The sequence below is a fragment of the Azolla caroliniana genome, unplaced genomic scaffold (genome assembly GCF_043228905.1).
Source record: "Azolla caroliniana isolate FFs.n. ecotype wild unplaced genomic scaffold, voAzoCaro1.0.p SCAF_1, whole genome shotgun sequence".
Lineage (NCBI taxonomy): Eukaryota > Viridiplantae > Streptophyta > Polypodiopsida > Salviniales > Salviniaceae > Azolla > Azolla caroliniana.
In genome coordinates this window covers 24,335,844-24,360,580 of record NW_028230436.1, presented here as the reverse complement: position 1 = coordinate 24,360,580, position 24,737 = coordinate 24,335,844, and positions in this window count along the sequence as shown.

Here is a 24,737-nt window from a genome sequence, read left to right as displayed (position 1 = left end):
CCACAACACCTATGGTCTGTCACTCGAGGGTGTTGACCCTGCTGTCCTAAGTGATAAATTGATCAGTGATATAGACTGGATGACAGTATATATAGTGCCTAGAGTCAAAGGCAAGGTCAAGCTGAAGCATGTACGAGCCGACTTGTACGATGACTGCATGAGACTGCACCAGAAAGTTCATCAGGAGATCCCAGTCAACAATGAGTTGTCAGTTTCATTTGCTAGAGCATTTGCATATGAGTACTGCAAAACAGCGAAGGAATCTAGAGACCCTGAAATGTATAGGGTAGCTTGGGCAGTCTATGGTGAGGCATCGGTAAAAAGATGCCGAAAGATGGGGACCTTGGCACAAAAAATAGACAGGTTTTGGAGCATGGCAGCTGTTGATGCAACTGCCGACTCCCAGCAAGACCGGGGGCATACACCACACCGACACCCAAGGAAAGCCAATGTCGATGATACAGGTGAGACATTGGTTAGCTATATGCTAAAAAATGTCCATGAAGCCTGTGAGACATTGGCATTTTTTAAGACTGATTTAGAGAAAGCCACAATGGCTTCTGCAATGGAGAGCAAAGTTACTTCTGCTGTTACAACAATTAGAAATAAGATTCAGGTAACTATTGTTTTGCTGGTATGTGATTGTGTTATAAATAATGGGTAAAATGTGCTAATCAAGCATTATCTGGAATAGGTTGCGCAACAGGAGCTTGAATTAGAGGGGCCACTGGATCCCCAGCGTAAAATAGAACTGCAAATAGAGATCCAGGTTCTTTCAATGAACCTGGACCTTCTAGGTGTAAATACTGTTGCAGATTACAATTTGGATAAGCTTCAAGTAAGTTAACGATTCCTGAGCAAAGTTGGTGTATCTTTCAACAACAAGAATAATTAGCTAATTAGCTATCATGGTGGCTAATTAGCTATCATGGTGGCTAATTAGCTTTCCTAGTAACTAATTAGCTATCATGGTAGCTAATTAGCTGGTCTAGTAGCTAATTAGCTATCGTGGTAGCTAATTAGCTGGTCTAGTAGCTAATTAGCTATAATGGTGGCTAATTAGCTTTCCTAGTAACTAATTAGCTATCATGGTAGCTAATTAGCTGGTCTAGTAGCTAATTAGCTATCGTGGTAGCTAATTAGCTGGTCTAGTAGCTAATTAGCTATAATGGTGGCTGATTAGCTTTCCTAGTAACTAATTAGCTATCATGGTAGCTAATTAGCTGGTATAGTAGCTAATTAGCTATCATGGTAGCTAATTAGCTATCACGGTGGCTAATTAGCTGTCCTAGTAACTAATTAGCTATCATGGTAGCTAATTAGCTGGTCTAGTAGCTAATTAGCTATAATGGTGGCTAATTAGCTATCCTAACTAATTAGCTATCATGGTAGTAGCTATTGAGAGTAGCCAGTTACCTATGTAGTAGCTATCATAGTAGCTAATTAGCTATCATGGTAGCTAATTAGCTTTCCTAGTAGCTAATTAGTTGGTAATAACGAAATAGCTAACTAGCTACCATGATAGCTAACTAGCTAGCAGTACAGCTAATTATCTGGTAGTACCTAAATTAGCTATTGAGAATAGCTAATTAGCTATCATGGTAGTAACTATTGAGAGTAGCTAGTTACCTATGTAGTAGCGATCCTAGTAGCTAACTGAGGTAAATGTAACTGATAAGCTAATTAGCTTTTCTGCTAACTGAGCTAATTAACTTTCCGAGTAGAGTCAAAACAAATGTTGAGATAAATGTAAATACCTGAGGTACATCAAGAAGATGAATGGGATGCTCCTCGTATTGATTTCTTCCAACACGTTTCCTGCATAAATCCTTTTTATTGGGTGAAACCCTACTCTCATTAGTCCAAAACATTGTGATTACATCCTTGATTTCAAATGTTATGGGTGTCATTGGCTTACATCTTGTAGTTAGCTTTAGTAGACTAGTTCCTTCACCCGAGGAAATTATACGGTTCATTGTATTGTACACTGTTTTTCTACTAACACCAATTACCTTAGATAGCTCACTGATGTTTATATCGTCAACATCACTATTAAGTAACATCATTAGACTAGACCTTTTTAAGACAAGATCATCTTCTGACCTGCTCATGGATACGAAACTATTACGAAGATTATTTACTAAAATAGATGATATGTTTGCATTAAGACCATCACAATCAACTAAGTCCTTTATCGATGGATCATTACATATTCCATAAAGTACTACCTTCTTTTCTTCATTGCTGATGTGCTTGGTTTGAACATTGAAATAGTCTACAACCTTTCTCTCTATGATGGTAGTCGCATTACTTACATTCTCAGCTAAACTATCCTTACCTTTACTGAGTGTGGCTTTCGTATCCTTCAACAATTGACGATGTTTCCTTTTTTTTTCTGCCCAATAGTTTCGTATGGCTTGTTGTGTCCTGATAACATCATCCCTATCCTTATGATCATTGAGGGGTAATTCTAAACACCCTTCTTCCCCTTCCATTTGGCTAGACATGTTAAAACCCTAAATTTCCAGAAAAAAACAAGTATTAAAGATGGCTATGGGCAACAATAATACACAAAAATATTCCACACAATACACAAGATTAGACACAACAATACACAAGATAATCAATAGACAGAAAAGTTATTGCAATCCAAGACCGAACAGTAGAGGATTTCACTCTGTTGGATCCAACAGTTGAGGAGGCGATCCAAGACCGACCAATGGCAACAACTGAGTGTAGAATGTTGCCGTTGGATGAGTGAACTCCGTCAAATCGAAATGTGGAAGCAATCCGGGACTGGACAGTAGTGGCAACTAAGTATAGAATGATGGCAATGGAGGAGAGAACCCCGTCAGATTGAACAGTTACCGATGATGCTTGAAACGCACATAGAAGGCACTTGAGAATAGAGTGGCATAGAGAAGAGAACCCCGTCAGATTGAACAGTTACCAATGATGCTTGAAACGCACAGTAGCGGCCCCTGAGTGAGAGTGGAAAAGAGAAGAGAACCCCGTCAGATTGAACAGTTACCAATGATGCTTGAAACGCACAGTAGCGGCCCCTGAGTGAGAGTGGAAAAGAGAAGAGAACCCCGTCAGATTGAATAGCTCTTTGATTATGCTTGGAACGCACAGTAGCAACCCCTGAGTGTAGAGTGGCAAAGAGAAGAGAACCCCGTAAGATTGAACAGCTCTTTGATGATGCTTGGAACGCACAGCAGCGGCCCCTGAGTGTAGAGTGGCACAGAGAAGAGAACCCCCTCAGATTGAACAGCTCTTTGATGATGCTTGGAACGCACAGTAATGGCCCCTGAGTGTAGAGTGGCACAGAGAAGAGAACCCCCTCAGATTGAACAGCTCTTTGATGATGCTTGGAACGCACAGTAATGGCCCCTGAGTGTAGAGTGGCACAGAGAAGAGAACCCCGTCAGATTGAACAGCTCTTTGATGATGCTTGGAATGCACAGTAGTGGCCCCTGAGTGTAGAGTGTCACAGAGAAGAGAACCCCATCAGATTGAGCAGCTCTTTGATGATGCTTGGAACGCACAGTAGCGGCCCCTCAGTGTAGAGTGGCGATAGGTGGACTCGATAGGGTTTAGCAACAGTGGTAGCAACTAACCCACAGTACTCAACTAGAGATGGCCTACGTGATGTGGCAAAGGATCATGCATAATGGACCTAGGAATTCGATATATAATTTATGGTACACATTTATGGTGCACACATCAATTTATGTTGCACATTTATGGCACTCATTTACATATGTAATTAAAACACTCTAGTATTTTCAATGGTAGTTTTTTGCATACTTAATTTATTAATGATGGCTTTTTACTAAAATGACTATTTATCAATGGTAGCTTTTTGCATAGCTAATTAGCTATGTCAAGGACATAGCTAATTGTTTCCACTCGCATGCTTTCACCCCTTGAACTAGCCAAGGAATGTGTAACCCACTTCTCTTACATATTTGAGAACAATGTAGTTGTTACAGATGGAGTTAGACAGGCTAGAGATACATTATTGTCACTAGTTCAACCCACTATTTGTGTTGATAAAGCTATTGCTTTGGATGCAACATTCACACTGGAGGAGCTTTTGGAGGCTTGGAAGGGCCTCAGGAAAGGCAAAGCGCGTGGTTGGGATGATATTACGTTAGAGTTCATTGCAGAATTTTGGGATGTCCTTAAGGATTTAATCCTATCTATGGCAAACAATGTTTGGCAAAAATGGGATATACCGATCTCATGGAAAGAAGGTTTGGTCAAATTAATACCCAAAAAGAAACTGTGTGAATCTTTTCTGGATAGGCGACCAATCACTCTCATGCCAGTGATCTATAAACTTATTGCAAAAATAATTGTTAATCATATTAAGGACACTTTGTTGGGAGGCATCCACCTAAACCAATACGGGTTCATTCCCCGAAGGAAAATTACAATTAATATTGCTAATGCCTATATTGGAATGGAGTATGCCAAATACACCAAACAAGATGTATTGTTCATGCAAATTGACATTGAAAAGGCCTTTGACACCATTCAATGGGATTTTGTGGCAACCACAATGGTCAAACTAGGATTTGGTCCGAAAATGTCTCAAGTAATCCATTGGCTTTATGGGTCTAGCACATCTTCATGCATTATTGAGGGTGAATGGAAATATTCATGGAGCTTAGCGGAATCTGCACGACAAGGTTGTCCTGTAAGTGCATTGTTGTATGCAATCGCAACTCATCCACTACTATTATACATGGATCATCTACTATTAATTGGTCAACTTCACAGTTTGCAAATGAAAGACGGACATGATTTCCTGGCTTAAGCATATGTAGATGATACATCTTTCTTGTCACAAAACAATCCAAATGATATGAGGGTGATTGTGGATGCCCTCAAATTGTATGGATTAGTTGCTGGATTACATGTTAATTTCAACAAGTCTAAACTTCTACCCTTGACACCATATAGTTGGCATCAACCTTTGTGGCCGGGTCAAGTTGTTAGCCCAAATGAAATGGTTAGACATCTTGGCTATCCACTGGGATGGAATGCAATGCAACATAGAAAAGAAAGGTTGAATGGGTTCTGCAAAAAGTGAGACAAAAGCTAAGCTATGGGGAAATTGCAACATGGCCACTCCATGTCAAATTGAGGATAGTGCAATCTATATTCATGGCTTACATGAAGTATTACTTAATTATGATTGATTGGCCGAAACATATGATACAAAAGATTAACTCAGAAATCATAAGCAGCTTTTGGTGCTCTAAGCAGTTGCATAGAGGTATACAACTCCTATCATTAGAGAAGATATTGTTATTAAATAATCTTAATTTGCATTTGCATATGTTGGCTAGAAAAGCTACTTTGCCAAAATTTGCTGAAAAACATTGCCTTGGGCAAGAATGCTATCTTATATGTTTGATCATTTGAAAACCAAGTCATTTGGCTCATGGGATATTAACCATTAGGATGTAGTCTTTGGAAAGCTTGACGGGCACATTAAAGGTTGTCCGTTTAGCTCAAAGCTTCTAAAGCATTGGAAGGAAGTATTGCACCACATAAAATGGAGAGGTAGGAATTCAGAATTAGGGAACTCTTTACACCTCAAAAGCTTACATTGGAATGCTATATTCCCACAGCCACGAGCTAAACCAAAGCCCAAGAAAGCTTAATTTTTAGCAAAAAAGGGACTGAAATCAATTGCAGATGTGTTAAATGACCAAGGTCACATATTGCACTACAATGACATGACATGTCGTTATTGTCTTGGGCCACATGATCGCGTTATCTGGAATCAAGTCACAAAGTTGGTACTTTCTTGTGAATATTATGTGTGGAATGTCGAATACAAATGTATAATGGACGTATTCACACTATCCTCTTAGAGAGCCCACGTTCGGGCTATTTCTGTAAATAACATAAAGGGCAGTTGCCCTAAGTGAGTCACTATATAAAGTGACTTTGTTACCTTTTGTAAAGGTTGGTTGTTCATGGTTGTAACTGTTGCCCTTTTATGAATATAGATATATTCTTTGTGTGTGTGTGTGTCTCTCTCTCTGTGCGTATATTGTTCTTGTTTTTCTCATACGTAGGTATTTCTTCCTCACATATTCATAGAGAAGAGAGAAGAAGAAGAAAAACGAGGCTTGCATCTCATCGCGTTAGATCATCTTCGCTTGGAGTAAGCCAGCCGGCTGTACTCTGTTCCTCGTGATCGTAACCGCTCGAGGTGAAATCCCCTTGTGCAACATTGACACGATCGTGCTCCACTGGGTTAAACGGCATCCGAACAGGTCACCGAACGCTGCTCGCCGCCCGTTGTAACCACTCGGTGCAGATCGGTCTCAAGACAGCAACCCCAATTTGTGCTTCATCCAACTGATCGACATTCAGGAGGATCAATTGGATCCGTCTCTCTCGTCACTGCAGTCACCCGAAGCAGAATCGGTCTAGATAATCGGTATTTGGCATATATATTTGAAAGCGAACCGGGCTCACTCCGACTCGGTAACATTCGGGAAGACCAGTCGGTTCTATCCCTTGAGTTACCGGAGTCAATTCGAGCAAGTTCAACAATACACATATCTGAAACCGAACCAACTCGGTTTCAAATCCGACTAGAACGATATCGGGTGAGCCGACTGGCTGCACTCCAACAAGGTTCGTAGTCAACTCCGAACCGAGCTTCGTCAACCGAAACCGAATCTGATGGCATCAACATCCGGCTCATCGGAAATGAGTCTAAGGAGGTTCGACGGTTCGAACTTCAATTTTTGGAAGGAGCAAATGCAGGACTATCTTATAGTCAAGGGTCAGATCGATCCGATTGAGAATGAAACTACTCCAGAAATATACAAGGCAAATGAGTGGCAAAAGTTGGATAGAATCATCCGCGCCACGATTTGGATGCACCTGTCGGAGTCAGTGTACTTCACAGTGCAATCGTGCACGACAACCTTCGAACTTTGGAAGAAGCTGTCGGAAACCTACGAAAAGAAGGTCGCCTCAACGAAGATGTATTTGATCCGGCGCCTCTACAACCTGCGGATGAAAGACTCCGATTCGGTTCAGGCACACCTTAACGAGTACGAAAGTTTGAGCTCCCAAATCTCGTCATAGAGGACGACAATTGAGGATGAACTCAGAGCAATGATACTCATGAGCAGTCTCCCCTCTTGGGAAACCTTCGTTACAACTGTGTGCAACGCTTCTAGGACTGCCATCAAGTACTCCGAAGTCACAAGTGCAATCCTGACTGAAGCAGCTCGGAGAAAGTCTTTCACCAAAGACTCGGCAGAAGAAGCCTATGTAGTACAAAGTTCGACCGACCGATCGAACCACCGGGGAAGAATTTCTTCCCGACCGTCGACAAATCAGCGAAGCCGCAACAAGTCCCGAGAAACCCGAATCTGCAACTACTGCAAGAAACCGGCACACATCAAGGCTGATTGTCGGGTACTCAAGTCAAAGACAGACAAAGCTCAGAGAGCTGATCAGAGGAGTAACCGACATGAGGAAGTCAACTACGTCGGCTCTTCAGCCGAGATACTGACGACTGACCCGAACATATTGTCCATAAAGAATCCAGTCGAATCAGAAGTTCTGCTTACGACTGAGGAATCGAGCACATGGCTTCTGGACTCGGGCACGTCGTATCACGTGACACCTCACCGATCACAGTTTCGGCAATATTCGGACCGGCACTCTGACTCAGTTCGAGTCGGAAATTCGCAGCACTGTGTTATCATCGGAATCGGCACCGTAGAGCTCAACCTTCCGGGTGGCTCTACACTCGTACTACACAACGTCTGACACATTCCCGAGCTCTCACAACCCTTGATCTCAGTCGGACAACTTGATGAAGCTGGCATCCGTGCTGGTTTCTCATCAGGAGGGTGGACACTCCACAGAGGGAACCTCCTGCTTGCTAGAGGACCGAAGGTACACTCATTGTACCCTTTGTATGTCACACTCAGAGAGGGTGACTTATTTTTGGTAGATATCCTTGTGTCATCTTTATGGCATGGACGACTTGGACACCTCAACAAGACCGACATCACGCACCTATCCAGAGCCGGATACATCCCGAAACTTTCCTTCTGAGACCATCAGTTTTGCGAGCATTGCCAGTACGGCAAACAGGTAGCCACATCACACCTGGCATCAGCACCAAGAGAGTTGAGCCCGCTCAATTTGGTCCACTCGGACGTCTGTGGCCCGATGCCACATCAGTCACTCGGTGGTGCCTCGTACTTCGTCAGTTTCATTGACGACTCGACTCGGAAGGTGTGGGCTTACCCCATCAGAACCAAAGATCGGGTGTTCTCAATCTTCTCAGATTGGCTCGCAATGGTCGAAAACCAGACCGGTCGGAAACTGAAGTGTCTCCGAACCGACAATGGAGGTGAGTTCAAATCTGATGAATTCGTCAAATTTTGCTGAGAACGTGGCAGTAGACGTGAATATACGGCACCATATAGCCCGGAGTAGAACGAAATCGCAAAACGCATGAATCAGACGATTCAAGAATGCGGTGTATCCATGCTCCAACACTCCGGACTGTCGGATGGCTTCTAGGCAGAGGCTCTACTCACAGCAGTACACATAATCAATATGTCGCCAAGTAGACCTCTAGGACTTAAGATACCTCAGGAAATATGGACCGGCATACGCCCTCATACCAAAAGACGATCGCCGAAAGCTCGAACCGAGATCAAGGAAATGCGTTTTCCTCGGGTACGGACCCGACGGCGAGATCGGATACTGACTCTGGGACCCCGAGCACAGGCAAATCGTCCGAAGTTCGGACGTCGTGTTCAATGAGTCGACTATGCACAAAACGGCCGAAAGGCCTATTGAAGTCCGAAGGGTAATATTTTCCGAAGTGTCAACCCTTCATGACGGCCCAACACACAACACACGACCGGTTTCACAGGTAACCGACTTCTCTCGCACCGAATCCACAGATTTGGCACAGCCGAATGGCTCAGCTTCCAACCATCCGACATTGACACCCGGTGCGACCAGTCCAGTCATACCTCGAAGATCTGAGAGACTATCGCAACCTCCGGAGAGGTACTCTCCTGGGATTTTCTTCACCGACACTGACGAACCGACGTCCTATGAAGAAGCATCGGCAGCTGCCGATTCAGCTACCTGGCATCTGGCAATGGAGTCGGAAATGCACTCCATCCGCACCAACAAGACTTGGGATCTGGTCGACTTACCGAAGGATCGACGTGCTCTTCCTTGCAAGTGGGTCTATAGACTAAAGGAGATGTCCGACTCGACCACCCCAAAGTACAAGGCCAGATTAGTGGCGAAGCGATTTCGGCAGGAATATGGCGTCGACTTCAACGAAATCTTTTCACAAGTGGTGAAAATGACAACCGTTTGTTTCATGCTCGGTGTTGTGGCCGCCGACAATTTGGAGCTAATTCAACTAGATGTGAAAACGATATTCCTCCACGGTAATCTAAAGGAGGAAGTCTACATGGAGCAGCCGAAAGGCTTTGTCACCACCGGTTAGCAACATCTAGTCTGCCGAGTCAGGAAGAGTCTTTACGGCCTGAAACAGGCACCCCGACAGTGGTACAAGAGTGATGAGGACCACTGCCTCTTCACCAAAATAGCTCAAGACGGTTCTACCGTCTTCCTCATCATCTACGTGGACGACATGCTACTCTCCGGTCGGCATACCGGAGAGCTCACCGAACTCGTTCGGAAACTGCGATTGAAGTTTGCCATGAAGGACCTCGGTCCGGCAAGACACATACTCGGAATGAAGATTAGTCGGAATCGCGCCAAAAGACAGCTTTTTCTGTCTCAAACCGACTACATCGGACGTGTCTTGGAACGCTTCAACATGCCATCGGCCAAGTTTGCTTCGACCCTGCTCCCCATTCATCTTCGGCTTTCTCAGCGAGACTGCCCGACATCCGGTCCGGAGGGGGAAGATATGAAGTCAGCACCGTATGCACCGGCAGTAGGCTCTCTGATGTACGCGATGGTCGTGACACGGCCTGATATTTCTCACGCCGTAGGAGTCATCAGCAGATTTATGCACAATCCCGCCGATCGCACTAGAACGCAGTCAAGCATGTGTTCAGATATTTAGTTAGCAGAAAAGACCACGACATCCTTTTCGGTCCGAACTCAACTTTAGGTGTAGTCGGTTACACCGACTCGGACTTCGCCGGTTGTGTGGACAGTCGCAAGTCAACAACCGGATATTGCTTTAAATTCAGCAATGGAGCAATCTCGTGGAAGTCGAAACTTCAGGAGTGCACAACCACCTCAACGACCGAAGCAAAATATGTAGTTGCCTCCGATGCAGCGAAAGAAGCTTTATGGCTCGGTCGGCTAGCGCACACATTTCGGCAAGTCGACTCCGACTCGGCCCCAGTTGTCTACAACGACAGTCAGAGTGTTGTTGCTTTGTCGAAAAATCTGGTTCATCACAACGCCTCCAAGCATATCGAAGTTCGATATCACTTTGTTCGGGGCTGCGTCATTTCCGGGAAAATTGGTCTAGAGAAGATATCCACAATCGATAATGTCGTAGATGGAATGACCAAGTGTCTTTCGGTAGACCGGTTCCGGTCTCTTCGGCAACAGATGGGCGTAACAACATATCGGTCCGGTTGAAGCCGGACACAGTGCAGAACGGCTTCGGACAACAAACATCGGTTCACTAACGATCGGCTTCAGCCTTTCTGATCCAACCAGTTCGGTTTTCTGTCTACGGATCATGCCGATTCGAACAAAACCGACCCGTCCGAGAACTTATGCCTATACCTGTATTTCTTTGGATAACCCATGTATACGCCCATTACGGGGGAGTGTCGAATACAAATGTATAATGGACGTATTCACACTATCCTCTTAGAGAGCCCAAGTTCGGGCTATTTCTATAAATAACATAAAGGGTAGTTGCCCTAAGTGAGTCACTATATAAAGTGACTTTGTAACCTTTTGTAAAGGTTGGTTGTTCATGGTTGTAACTGTTTCCCTTTTATGAATATAGATATATTCTTTGTGTGTGTGTGTCTCTCTCTCTGTGCGTATATTGTTCTTGTTTTTCTCATACGTAGGTATTTCTTCCTCACATATTCATACTGAGTGACCTCTTCCGCACTGACGGCCTTGTTCATCCCCAACAGAATAACGAATAGAAGGTTTAATGGAAAGATTAGAACAAAAGAAAACACAGAGTAAGCGGGAGAGACAGAGAGAGCAAAACCATAGAAACTTTATTCAAACAATACAATACGCTCTGTACATACAATGTGCTCAGAGAGCACTTTTATACAAGTTCATATGGACTGATAGAAGTACTGACTCGTACTTCAAAGCTCATCAATGAGCCCCTACACTAACTCACAAAATATATTCCTCCGCGGAATATCTATCCAACGGTCTCCTGGTTTACGTACCGATATGACCTTTAGTTACACACCTAGTCTACGCACTGGTTTATGCACCGGTTTACGAACCCAATGTTGAGCTTGTATCTCAAAACTCCCCCTCAACCTCAACTTGAGGTTCCGCCTACTGTTTCGGTTCTTTGCTCCAGCTTCTCCTGACTTCATGCCTCAGTTGCACTCCTCGACCCATTCAATTCCACCCGCCTCAACCCTTTCGGTCAGCTTGTCTACTCATGCGGCCTTTCCGAGCTCCCTTGTTGTCGCGGTGTTGCCGCCACTTTCGTTGCCCTTTCTTTTGCTTGGCCTTTAGTTGATTCGGCGTCTTTGAATCGAACATTCGAACCGAATCGGTTATCTCCGATTCGTTTCCGCTTTTGTCCTAATTCATTGTCGTCATGTGGTGTGCTTGAGAGTTGGAAAAACCGGTGAAAGGGGTGTCAAAATGTGCATGTGCAATGTGTGTGCACACGAAGGCGATTAATTGTGTATATGCAAAATAAAAGGGAAAAGAAAGGGTGAGAAGGATGTATAGAAGCTCGTGTAAAAAGTAAGAGAGAGGAGAGATAAAAGGTAGAGAGGATTCATAGAGTGAGTTCGTAGAGTGAGGATTCGTAGAGTGGGTTCGAAGAGTGCTTTATATTTATAAGATTTAAAATAATTAATTAATTAATTATTTGTCCCTTGAGTACTCCCTAGTCCAAGACCCCCGTGGTCCTGCCCAAGTAACACACGCGTGCGAAACTTGGCAACATAAATTGGTGAACCAGGCGTGAAAGGGCGGCAAGGGAGAACCAAGATGCGAGGAGGAGAACTCGCTGAAGCAATAGCAGCGGCGGTAACGGGTCAGTTCAATGGAAGAGATATCACGAGCTACTTGGATGCCTATAAGGCCGAAATGCTTATGCGAAACATCCCCGAAGATAGGCGGCTAACCGGATTCGCTAGAGTGGTAACGCCAAGTATCCACGCAGAGGTACTCGAGATCCAAGCGGACTGTTACAATTGGGTGGAGTTCGAAGAAAGACTCCTTGAGAAATACGGCCTTGATGACTCACTCAGAATTTCGAAAAGGGATCTAATGGAGTGGGTTGAGCTTTCCGGCAAGGGGAGAAATACCATGGTACTTCTACAAGAATTTGAGAAGCGCTTCGCGCGACCCTCGGCTCTCGATAGGATGGTGCTTGGCACAAGCAAGGTCCTACTATTCATAAAGGTTTTTGATGCACAAGACCGAGAGAAGGTGGGGTCCCTCCTCGAAACTGATGATGGGTCACGACGAATTGGGCTATGGTAAAACGGGTTTGTAGCTGCTTTGATAAGAGAAGGGAATGGAACGACTGGTCTCCGTTGAGCGGCCAAACATCCACAGGCTCCATTAGTGAGACACACGAACCCAGGGGTGGTAGAGCACCTCAAGAAAGAGAGCAAGCAAATGCAAGGTTCATCCCCAAGAGAAACGTGGTTGAAGCACCATCGGGAGGGTCGGCAATAGACGAGCTCACAAAGATGGTGCGAGATCTCCAAATAGCGCAAGCTAGGAGAGAGAGTCAAGATCGACATCCCCCGTTTGCGCAAAGATGTATGTGGTGTGACAATCCCGACCACCTACGAAGGGATTGTGGAGACCTTCAAGAGGCCCTAAGAAGGGATATTGTCTATCTTTGGAACAATAGGGTCTATTCGACGGAGACAAGTCGCCCCTTGGGATTGTCATGAGGGGGCATGAGAAGGCTAATGGAGGAGGCCGAAGCACGACATGTTGAAGCCGTCCACTACTCGACATCGGTTGGGATCCAAGTGGGGAAAGAGGTGAGGAGGCAAGAGGAGAAAGAGTTTGACTTTTGGCCGTCAATCCTTGGGAGCCTCTCTAAGGGAAAGTTCAAAAGTGAAGAAGCGGACGAAGCGGAAAGAAGGGTCCAAGAAGCAACCGGGTGGAAGGATCCCGTGGAAGAAAAGACAGGCTTAGTGGAAGCCGCTTGCCAAAACTACGAAGTAATGGTAGAAGAGAAGAAGGTAGGAAATGACGAGGGAGCCGGTCCATCAAGGAATTACGACGCTCGAGGTGCATGAAGAAGGGAAGAGCCAAACCAGTCTCAAGCAGGGGACGAAAGATGGAAAGAGAAGGGGAACACCCCCAACTTCAAGCTTTGCTCGGAGATCGAACAAGCAACGAACTTGAAGAAGGTAGTGGAGGAAAGGATCCTCGATAGTCGCGTAGAGTTTACTCTGGGAGAGGTCCTTGGAATTGCCAAGAAAGAGTTCCACGAGGTCATCATTGACCTAATGAAGAGAAAACGGCTCTCGATGGAGCAAGAAGTAGCAAAGCCCACGATTGTCAACTGAGGTTCCCAAGGAAGACGAGGACTATGCGGACAGTCACTACACGAGGGCACATAGGACAAGAGCGACAACGGAGACAGCAATACGGGTTGGGGATGTAAACGAGCCGATTGTGGCATTGATCGACCATGGCTCTTAGATCAACCTTATGTCCATGGACTTTTATAAAAAGGGAAAGTTGTTGATCAACACGAAGCACGGGTGGAAGATTAGAGCGGAGACCCGAGCAACCGAGGAGCTATATGGGGCTTGCCCGAATGTATGTGTGAAAGTGGGGGATGTAGAAGTAGATCAACATTTCTTTGTTCAAGAGACGTCCTCGCACCCGGTCATCTTGGGTGAACCATACATCACGGCGGCTCGCATGGAGACGAAGGGGCTAGACAACGGGTCGGCATATGTGAGGGTCAAGAGCCAAGATGGGAAGCATTCGGTCCAATTCCTTACGGTGAGGCCCAACCATGAGCGCAATCGAGCCTCCCTTAAAGGGGAGAGCCGAGAGGATTTTTGATGCGGGCTATTAAAGAGTCGGGCCACAATAGCCCGAGGCAAACTAAGACCCTAAACCCTTGTGAAACTATTAAATGTAATAGGAAACAATTTTGGTTCTCCGAAAATGGTGCTTGTAAAATTACTAGTTTAAGTGATAGAGATAAGTCTAGGGCCAACAGATACGAAAGGTATCTCAAACAATGTAATTTATTGGGGGAAGATGACACCAGAAGAGGCGCCATGGAGGCGGTCTAGTTCGATGACACTCTCAGAGAGATGGAGAGGGTAGTTGTTTCGGGCCTCAATGAAGACAAGGTAATTCCAATCAACTCAGTTGACATGTACAACGCCATCGAAGAGCTTGGGCGGTTGATTGAGGAAGCAAGGACGGTCAAGGCGCAAACAAAGTACAAGAGCATGGACAAGAAGGTGAATCTTGTGGCTGCCCCATTTCCTAATGATAGTTGGGATCGGATAAAGGGGGTAGCGGCTGATCCTAGCTTGCGGGACCCATGAGGCATAGGGCACTGGTTCACCGACGAGACGCGACAGAAGATCCGGATTGGTGGGGGTGGCTTCCTATTGCCTAGGGAGGAGGAAAGATTTAGAAGGGTGATGAAAGCCACGGAAGGGCTTTCGCCTTCTCGTCGGGTCAGATAGGGTGTGTAAACCCTAAGATCGTGGAGCCAATGGTGATCTTTACGGTGCCACATGTACCATGGAACATCAAGCCAATCCTGGTTCCGAGAGCTCACATCCTGAAATTGATTGAGCTACTCAAGGAAAATATTGAGATGGGTATCCTCGAGCCATCAAGCGCCCTAGACTCAATTTGGTGGTTCATTGTGCCAAAGAAGAACGGCACCTTACGCTTCATCCAGGACCTACAACCTGTTAATCAAGTGACAATTTGAAATGTAGGGGTCGGACCGAGCGTTGAAGAATTCGCGGAGGCCTTCGCTGGAAGGTCTATTTATTCAATCGGTGATCTATACTCGGGGTATGATCAATTCCAACTAGTTGTGGAGTGTAGGCACATCACGACGATGCGGACCCCTATCAGCCTAGTGCGAATGTGTACCATGCCACAGGGAGGCACTAACTCTGTAGCCCACATGGTAAACACAATGAACAAGGTATTGAGAGATTGCATCCCCGACATCACCATGTCGTTCCTCGATGACATCCCCATAAAAGGGTGCTCTGAATCGGAGAAAGATGAAACCTTGGACGAGGATGGGTGCAGACGTTTTGTGGCATATCACATCTCCAATTGCGAGAAGGTTCTACAAAGACTCGAAGATGCACGCTTGACCTTCTCGGGTGAGAAATCGGCATTCGGCCAACCAGAGATCCTTGTGGTGGGACACTTGTGTGGGGCGTACAGACGGAAACCATCCCTGGCAAAGGTGGACGCCGTCACATCTGGATCCCGCACTATGCTCACCTAGCTGAGCCCTTGTATGGGCTACTCAAGAAGGGGTGGAAGTTCAAGTGGGAGGAAGAGCACATTGAGGCAATGAAGAGGCTCAAAGGAATGTTGGTAGCGGCACCAGCTTTATGAAAAGCCATATGCAAGGAAGGGGTGCCCATCTACGTGACGGTAGATATGAGTCCAACAGGGATCGGATGGGTCATCAACCAAGAAGGAGAGGATGGTACATGCTACGCCATCTAGTTTGGAGCCAAGGTCTTAAGCAAGCGACAATGAGGATACGCCCAAGTAAAATGTGAGCTTTGGGGTATTGTGTCTGCAGTGAAGGCAAATAAAGATTACCTAATCGGGTCAGAGGTGGTAATAGAGACGGATTGCCTTCCAATCCTAGGGATGGTTTCGGGATGTGCAACACCTGACCTAGCTATGCTAAGATGGATTGCTTACATCAAATCAATGAACCCTGAGATTCACCACATTTCAGGGAAGAACAATGCCATGGCCGATATGCTATCGAGGGAAAGATTCAAGGGCGAAAGCGACATTGTGTCTGAAGATGAGAATGTTGCTCTTGACTTCTTTAAGACAGCCCAAGTGTCTATAGATGATCGAGATGTGCGAGTACTCCACACCTTCAACGAAAGTGAATACGAAGAGGAGTGGCTACACAATGGCAAGTTCTTAAGCTCAATGGCGGTGGATAGTTCATGGTCGAAGGAGGAAGCACAGAGAGTCCGAAAGAAAGCGTACAAGTACTTCCTACGAGGGGGATTCCTCTGGAGACACCCAAAGAGAAGGACAGGGATGCCACAACGAGTGGTCATAAAGAAAGAGGACCAGATAACATTGGTGTCTGAGTTCCATGAGAGTCCTTGGGCGGGCCATAGAGAAACGTGGACAACATTTGAGAAGTTAAAGGAGAAGTATTGGTGGTCGTGAATGTACAAGGATGTCGCCCATTTCGTGGGGACGTGTGAAAGCTGCCAGATACACTCAAACATACGCCATAGGCACGAGTTGCACCCGATCTACCCACTCACCATACTCTACAAATGGATGGTGGATTTGGTTTTGATGCCGATGGGAGTGGGCCAAATGAAATATTTGGTGCTAGCAAGAGAAGACCGAACAAACTAGGTAGAAGGGCGAGCCTTAACAAACAAAACGACGGCGGGGGTGTGTAAATTCTTACTTGAGGATGTCATCTGCCAGTACGGATGTGTGGGGAAGATAGTGGCCGACAGAGGAAAGTTGAACGCTCACGAAGCTACAGAGCTCTTTGACCGACTTGGAGTGAAGCTCTCTCTCATGACCGCTTATAACCCGGAGGCTAATGGAAAGATAGAACGCAGACACAGGCCTATCGTAAAAGCCATTGTAAGAGCTTGCGATGGGCGAGTCGGGAACTAGCCTCGTGACAAGAACTATGTGGAATAATGCTCGGCCACAACCGAGGCTTCAATCACTTCGTTAGAAACACAACCACAGAAGAAATGGGCAATGAAGGTAAATGCGCATGTACACAGACAATATGAGAGAGGGTACACAATATGTTAACATGGAAAACCCTAAGAGCGAAAAACCACGGGAACGCACAGAATCTGAACTATCACTATGTCAAGGAATACAACAGGGAGCACAGAGGCAACGACCTCTTGCTCTCAACCTTCGCCTAGCGGTAGTTACAGCGGAGACACACACTCTGTATCGCTCCCTCCCTCCCTCTCTCCTCTCTGTTACACTCTATACATTATGTAAAGAGTAACGTGCGGAAGCAAGTATGAAGACCGAACAAAAGGAAGAAAACTCAGGTTTAATGGAGAGCTTGACCTTACGCAGTATACGCGGGAGAGACAGAGAGAGTGAGAGAGGAAAAAAACAAGAACTATATTCAACAACAGTACTAAATCTCTATTCACCACACTCTATACATATGTGTGTTCAATGAACACTTTTATACAAGTCCTAGAAGGATTGACCGAAGTACTGACAGTACTTCAATGCTCATTAAGAGCTCCTACACTAACTCCCAAATATATTCCTCACAGAATATCTTTCCTAACAGCCTCCCGGTTTATGCTGTCATGAAGATTTTCGGCAATAGTGTGAAAATCCCATAAAACGTACGAAATCGAGTAAGAATCACATAATACAATAATTGTGAAGATAACATTTTTAATATCTAAGTACACAATGATGGAGGTTTCGAATGCACTTTATTACACGAGAAATGGACAACTAAATGTCAAGATATGAGGGTATAAAGTTTGTGAAAAGAAAAGAGAAAATTGTGAGATATCCCACATAGGCACGACAAATACGGCTCTCATCATATATAAGGTGGAGCAAAAGATATTATCTTTGTGTCTATGTGTGGAGCATAGAGAGTTCAAGGTAACTTGAACTAAGAGTGGAGGTGGCCAATTCGATGGAAGGAATGTTACGAAGTTCCTTGATGCATATAGAAGGGAGATGGATCAGAGGGACGTGTCCGAGGCACGTCAAATCGCAAGCTTCAAGAGAGTTGTCGCCAACAACATCCAAAGACGCGTCATCGAGCTTCAAGAAGGTAAGACAACATGGTCCCAGTTCGAGAAAACGATACTAGCGGAGTTCGTGACTGAAGACTCAACGAGGATGACTCGACATGCCCCGATGAAGTGGATAGAGAAGAAGAATAAGAAGATGAGCGTCTCGAGGGTGTACGACGAATTCGACCAGATTTTTAGTCGTCTCCCCAATACGGACCAAGTGTTGCTTGAAGAGGACAAGACTTTGTACTTCTTGAAGGCCATGGATATAAAGGATAGGCGGGAGTTGGGGACTCTTCTCGAAGATGATACCCAAGCAAATGGGCTTGTAGCGGACTGGATCGCGGTGAAGCGGGCATGCAATAGGCTCGACAAGCGTCACCAATGGGTTGATGACACCGACTTGACGGGATCGACTACCACGGAGAAAGCAAGACCGCCGAAAGTAGCTGAGCCGCCAAGACAAAGTAACGTGGAAGAAAAGAAGATTGATGACGACATCATTGAAGAGCTAGCGAAGAAGTTCGAGAAGGTCACGCTAGCCAACATGAATCATCGGGGCCCTAAAGGAAAAGAACCCTTTAGATGCGTGTGGTGCGATAGCATGGACCACATGAGAAGGGATTGTGCGAGCCTTCAAGAGGCGATTCGACAAAATATCGTATACATTGAGGATAACATGATCTGCTCAAGCGAGACTAGAAGACCCCTACGGGTGAATTTTGGAAGAGGAGGAATGAAGAGATCTATGGAGGATGCCGATGCGACTCATGTGGATGCGATGCACTATGCTGCGTCGGCCGGAATAAGAGTCGGGAAAGACAAGACTGAAGCTGCTAGAGCGGGAGCAAAGTTTTGGACTTCCGTTCTCGAATATCAGAAGAAGGGAAAAATCACATCGAACGAGGTAGAGCTTGCGGACCGAAGTGTGCAAAGTATAACCGGGTGGTCGGATCCGGTGGACGACAACACCATACTCGCAGAGGTGATGTGCGACAACCACGAGGTGTTCGTCGATGAAAAGAGAAAGAGAATAGAAGAGCAAGGCCCATCAAAAAGACATGAAACAAGGAACGCGAAAAAGAAGGACAATGCGGAGACGAGTCGACCTTCACAAACGAAGGAACGAGAATCAAGCCGAAAAGGGGAGCCAAGCATACGAGTTGAAGAAACGGTTCGGCCCGTGAAGGTTGGTGTCGAAGACCCCGCTCGGAGGACTAGGACTATACCTACCTATAAGCTAAGGTCGGACATAGAGTAGACAACGGACCTAAAGAAGATTCTCGAAGAACGAGTTCTTGATAGCCACGTAACTTTGTCCTTGAGGGAATTGCTTGGCATTACGAAGAAGGAGTTCCATGACACGATCGTGGACCTTGTAAAGAGAAAGAGACAACAATCGGACGAGGAAGAAGAGAAGCCGCAAAAAGCAATAACGAATGCCATAACAATGGCAAGAGACGAAATCGATGAAGATATGGTGGATAGCCACTACACTCGACCTCATTGGGCACGAGCGACAACGGAGACGCCGGTGAAGATTGGGGAGAAGAAAGAGATCGTGGTAGCCTTGATCGACCACGGCTCGGAGATTAACCTCATGTCAACCGACTTCTACAAAAAAGGAAGGTGGCCAATCAATACAAACCACGGATGGAAGATTCATGCGGCAACAAAGTCTACGGAGGATTTGTACGGAGCTTGTCCCAATGTCAAAGTCACGATCGGGGATGTGGAGATGGATCAACACTTCTTCGTACAAGAATCGGCGTCGCATCCTGTCATCCTAGGGCAACCTTATATCACATCATCTCGGATGGAGACCAAAGTGTTCGATAATGGAGCAGCCTTTGCACGAATAAAGATTCTTGACAACCAAAGATCGGTCTAATTCCTAACGGTGCGAAAGGAATCGAGATAGTCTCGGAGGCGAATCCTCGGATTTTTAGAGCGGACTATTGAAGCATGGGGCACAAATAGTCCGAGCAATCACAAGACCCCACAAGAAAGAAGAGTGCGTGGATTGCAAGGAGAAGCAACATGTGTCACACCTAGTGGTGCATGTAAACTAGTACTACCCGACAAGAAGCACAAGCGCCGGATACAAGAATTCGAGAAGATGCTGAAAGAAGAGAACATAATAGAAGAAGGAGAGTTCGTGACTCATATTATGGAAGAAGCCTCATTTAACGACACCATCGGCGAAATCGAGGACGTCGTGGACTTGAGCTATCTTCACAACCAACGCGTGATTTCGGTTAACTCCGTCAACATGTACGCTATCATCGATGAATACCGTCGTGGCATCTCGATGAAGGAAGCTGACATCAACACGAAATATAAAACGGTGGATAAGAAGATCAAGCCAGTTGCGGTTCCGCTACCGGAAGATAGCTGGCAAAAGATGAAGGAAGTTGCTAACGATCCAAGCTTAAGAGATCCGAAGAAGATAGGTCATGACTTCACCAAAGAGACAAAGGGGAAGCTACGAGTTGGAAAGGAGGATTTCCTTCTCCCTGAAGAGGAGCGAATGTTTCACGATATGCTTGAGAGACATGGGAAGGCTTTCGCATTCTCCCCACGACAAATCGGATGCGCCGACCCAAAGGTTATAGAGCCGATGGTGATCTTCACGGTGCCTCATGTGCCTTGGAATTTGAAACCGATATCGGTTCCGAGAGCACACATTCCGAAGCTGATCGAACTCTTAAAGGAGAAGGTGAGTATGGGAATTCTAGAACCGTCGAATGCTCCTTATTCCAATAGGTGGTTCACGGTGCTGAAGAAAAATGGATCATTGCGATTCATCCAAGATCTTCAACCCGTCAACAAGGTGACAATTCGAAATGCCGGAATCGGTCCGAGTGTGGACGAATTTGCCGAAGCGTTTGCGGGCCGGTCCATCTACTCCATTGGTGATCTCTACTCCGGATATGACCAATTCCAATTGGCGATCGACAGTCGGGACATTACAACCATGAGGACTCCGATCGGGCTTGTGCGGATGTGTACCTTACCCCAAGGCGCAACGAACTCGGTGGCTCATATGGTGAATGCCATGAATAAAGTCTTGAAGGATTGCATTCCGGACATCACGATGCCATTCTTGGATGATATTCCGATGAAAGGATGTTCGGATGAGGAGAAAGATGAATCGAAAGATAAGGAAGGTTGTTGTAGAAAGTTCGTTGCGGATCATATGAAAGATTGCGAGAAGGTGCTTCAAAGGCTCAAAGATGCGAATTTGACATTTTCGGGAGAAAAATCCGCATTCGGGCAACCAGAGATCTTGGTGGTAGGTCACTTGTGTGGAGCATACGGCCGGAATCCCTCGCCATCCAAAGTGAACGCGATCTAATTCATGAAAGAAGAATGCGAAAACCAAACGGAGGTTCGAAGGTTCCTTGGAGCGTGCGCATTTTATCATATATGGATTCCTCACTACGCTCATGTCGCCGAACCGTTATATGGACTACTAAAGAAAAGAATAAAGTTCGAATGGCGAGACGAGCACACAAAGGCGATGCGAAGATTAAAGAAACTGCTTCTTGAAGCTCCGGCACTAAGGAAGGCCGTAGATACGTGACCGTAGATACGAGTCCAACCGGAATCGGGTGGGTCATCAACCAAGAAGGTGAAGATAATGCGTGATATGCCGTCCGGTTCGGAGCAAAGGTTCTCAGCGAACGGCAACAAAGATATGCCCAAGTCAAGCGGGAACTTTGGGGTATTGTATCAGCAGTGAAGACGGACAAAGATTACCTGATCGAGTCAGAAGTGATAATAGAGACAGATTGTCTCCCAATTCTCGGAATGGTCTCGGGATGTGCGACTCCAGATCTTGCTATGCTAAGGTGGATCGCCTACATCAAGTCTTTAAACCCAGAGATCCGTCACATTGTAGGGAAGAAGAACGCCATGGCTGACATGTTGTCGAGGGCAAGATTTTCAAATGGAAGTAACATGGTTTCGGAAGATGAAGATGTCGCGCTCGACTTCTTCAAGATAGCTCGATTGTCGGCGGAAGACCAGGACACGCAAACCCTCCACGCCTTCAACGAGAACAAGTACGAAGGAGAGTGGTTACTCATCGGTAGATTCCTAAGAACATTGACGGCAGATGCTTCGTTGACAAAGGAGGAGGCCCTACGAATCCGTAAGAAAGCTTACTGATACTTCTTGAAGGAAGGATTCCTTTGGCGACATCCAAAAAGAAGGACAGGAATACCACGTCGAGTGGTGGTAAAGAAAGAAGAGCAAGAGACGCTGATGACCAAATTCCACGAGAGTGCTTGGGCAGGTCATAGAGGAACATGGGCGACGTTCGAAAAGTTGAAGGAGAAGTACTGGTGGCCAAGCATGTACAAAGATGTACTCCATTTCGTGTCCACATGCAAAACTTGCCAAGTATATTCAAATATACGTCATCGTGATGAGTTAAAGCCGACATACCCACTCACCATACACTTCAAATGGATGGTGGATCTGGTCTCGATGCCAATGGGAGTGGGACAAATGAAGTACTTAGCGCTGGCAAGGGAAGACTTGACAAATCAAGTGGAAGGACGAGCCTTGAGAAATAAGACGACTTCAGCCGTTTGCAAATTTCTACTTGAAGATGTTGTTTGCCGATATGGATGTGTAGGGAAGATAGTGGCCGACCGAGGGGAGTTGGACGCAAACGAAGCGACGGAGCTCTTCGAAAGACTAGGCGTGAAGCTCTCCCTCACGACTGCCTACAATCCGGAAGCAAATGGGAAGATCGAGCGAGGGCATGGACCTATCGTTAAAGCCATCGTACGGGCATGCAACGGTCGAGTCAGGAATTGGCCACGACTATTACCCTATGCCTTATGGGCCGATAGAACGACACATAGCTCGGTGACATGGTATATGCCGACGGAGCTTATGTATGGACAAAAGCCGATTATGCCCATCGAAAGGACGATCGCCTCATGGGTAGCGATACCGTGGGAGAACGAGATGAGCCGAGAAGAGTTATTAGCGGCGCGGATAAGGCAACTTGAAAGAAGACCTGAAGATTTAGAAAAAGCGCGAAAGATGATAAAGGCAGCCCGAGTAAAGAACAAGGTTCGGTTCGACAACACACATCGACTTCGTCCCAAGAAGATTGAAGAAGGGGATTGGGTTTTGGTTTACGATAGCACCCTTGACAATCAACACAGTACAACAAGGAAATTCGCAAAAAGATGGTTCGGGCCGTATGTGTTGACAAGTGCCAACGATAATGCCACATACCACCTTGCGGAACTAGACGGATCAAGGTTGGCCGTACCCATTGTGGGAAAAAGAGTAAAGATTTTCAAGAAAAGACAACACAAGGATCCTGACCTCGATTACCTTGACGATGAACATAACAGGGCGGATGAAAATGAAGACATGGAGGAATCTAATTGATCATCGTAGCCGAAATCTCACTTTCTCTCTTCTTGGCACGTACCGGAGGATGTGCGGTTTGGTGGGGGTGGATGTCGTGAAGATTTTCGGCAATAGTGTGAAAATCCCATAAAACGTACGAAATTGAGTAAGAATCACATAATACAATAATTGTGAAGATAACATTTTTAATATCTAATTACAAAATGATGGAGGTTTCGAATGCCCTTTATTACACGAGAAATGGACAACTAAATGTCAAGATATGAGGGTATAAAGTTTGTGAAAAGAAAAGAGAAAATTGTGAGATATCCCACATAGGCACGACAAATACGGCTCTCATCATATATAAGGTGGAGCAAAAGATATTATCTTTGTGTCTATGTGTGGAGCATAGAGAGTTCAAGGTAACTTGAACTAAGAGTGGAGGTGAGCTAGCTACTCGTAAAGGGTTTTGGCCAACCAAAACCGGACCGGCGATGGAGACGGTGAACCGACGACATCCAGCGACGGCACCGGCATCCAGTGACGGCATCCGGTAACCGATGGCACCGGTATCCGGCGGTATCCGAGACGGCATCCGGCGACTATATAAATATATATACAAATATACATATACAAGGAGGGGAAGTAAGGATTTGAACCTTGCACCTCCGAGTTATGAGTCAATTGGCTTACCATTAAGCCATGCTATTTAGTTGAAATTATATTTCTATCATTGTACTTTTACATGTAAATTCTCATACATGAGAGCTAAAATGAGTGACATGGTTATTATGCACCACATGTAATACATAAGCGCCAAATGGCAAACATGCAATTTATGCATGTCTTGTACCCTCACATGCATCGTATGCATGAGAGCATCTATAAAAGAAGGAAGGGGGAGGAGAAAAGACACGGTTTTTGTTATGAAAATTAAGAGGAAGAAATTCGTTATGAAATTGATCGTGTAACTTGTTTCTTAAATCTAAAGTTAAAAGTTCAATCAATCTCTCTCAATCGTGTAATCTCAACTTCTCTCTTTCCCAATCTATCTTAAGTACTTTCTCGCTAAAGCTTGTGCCAAAGCTTGTACTGACTTTGAATCCTTCCGGTCCAGAACCCCGG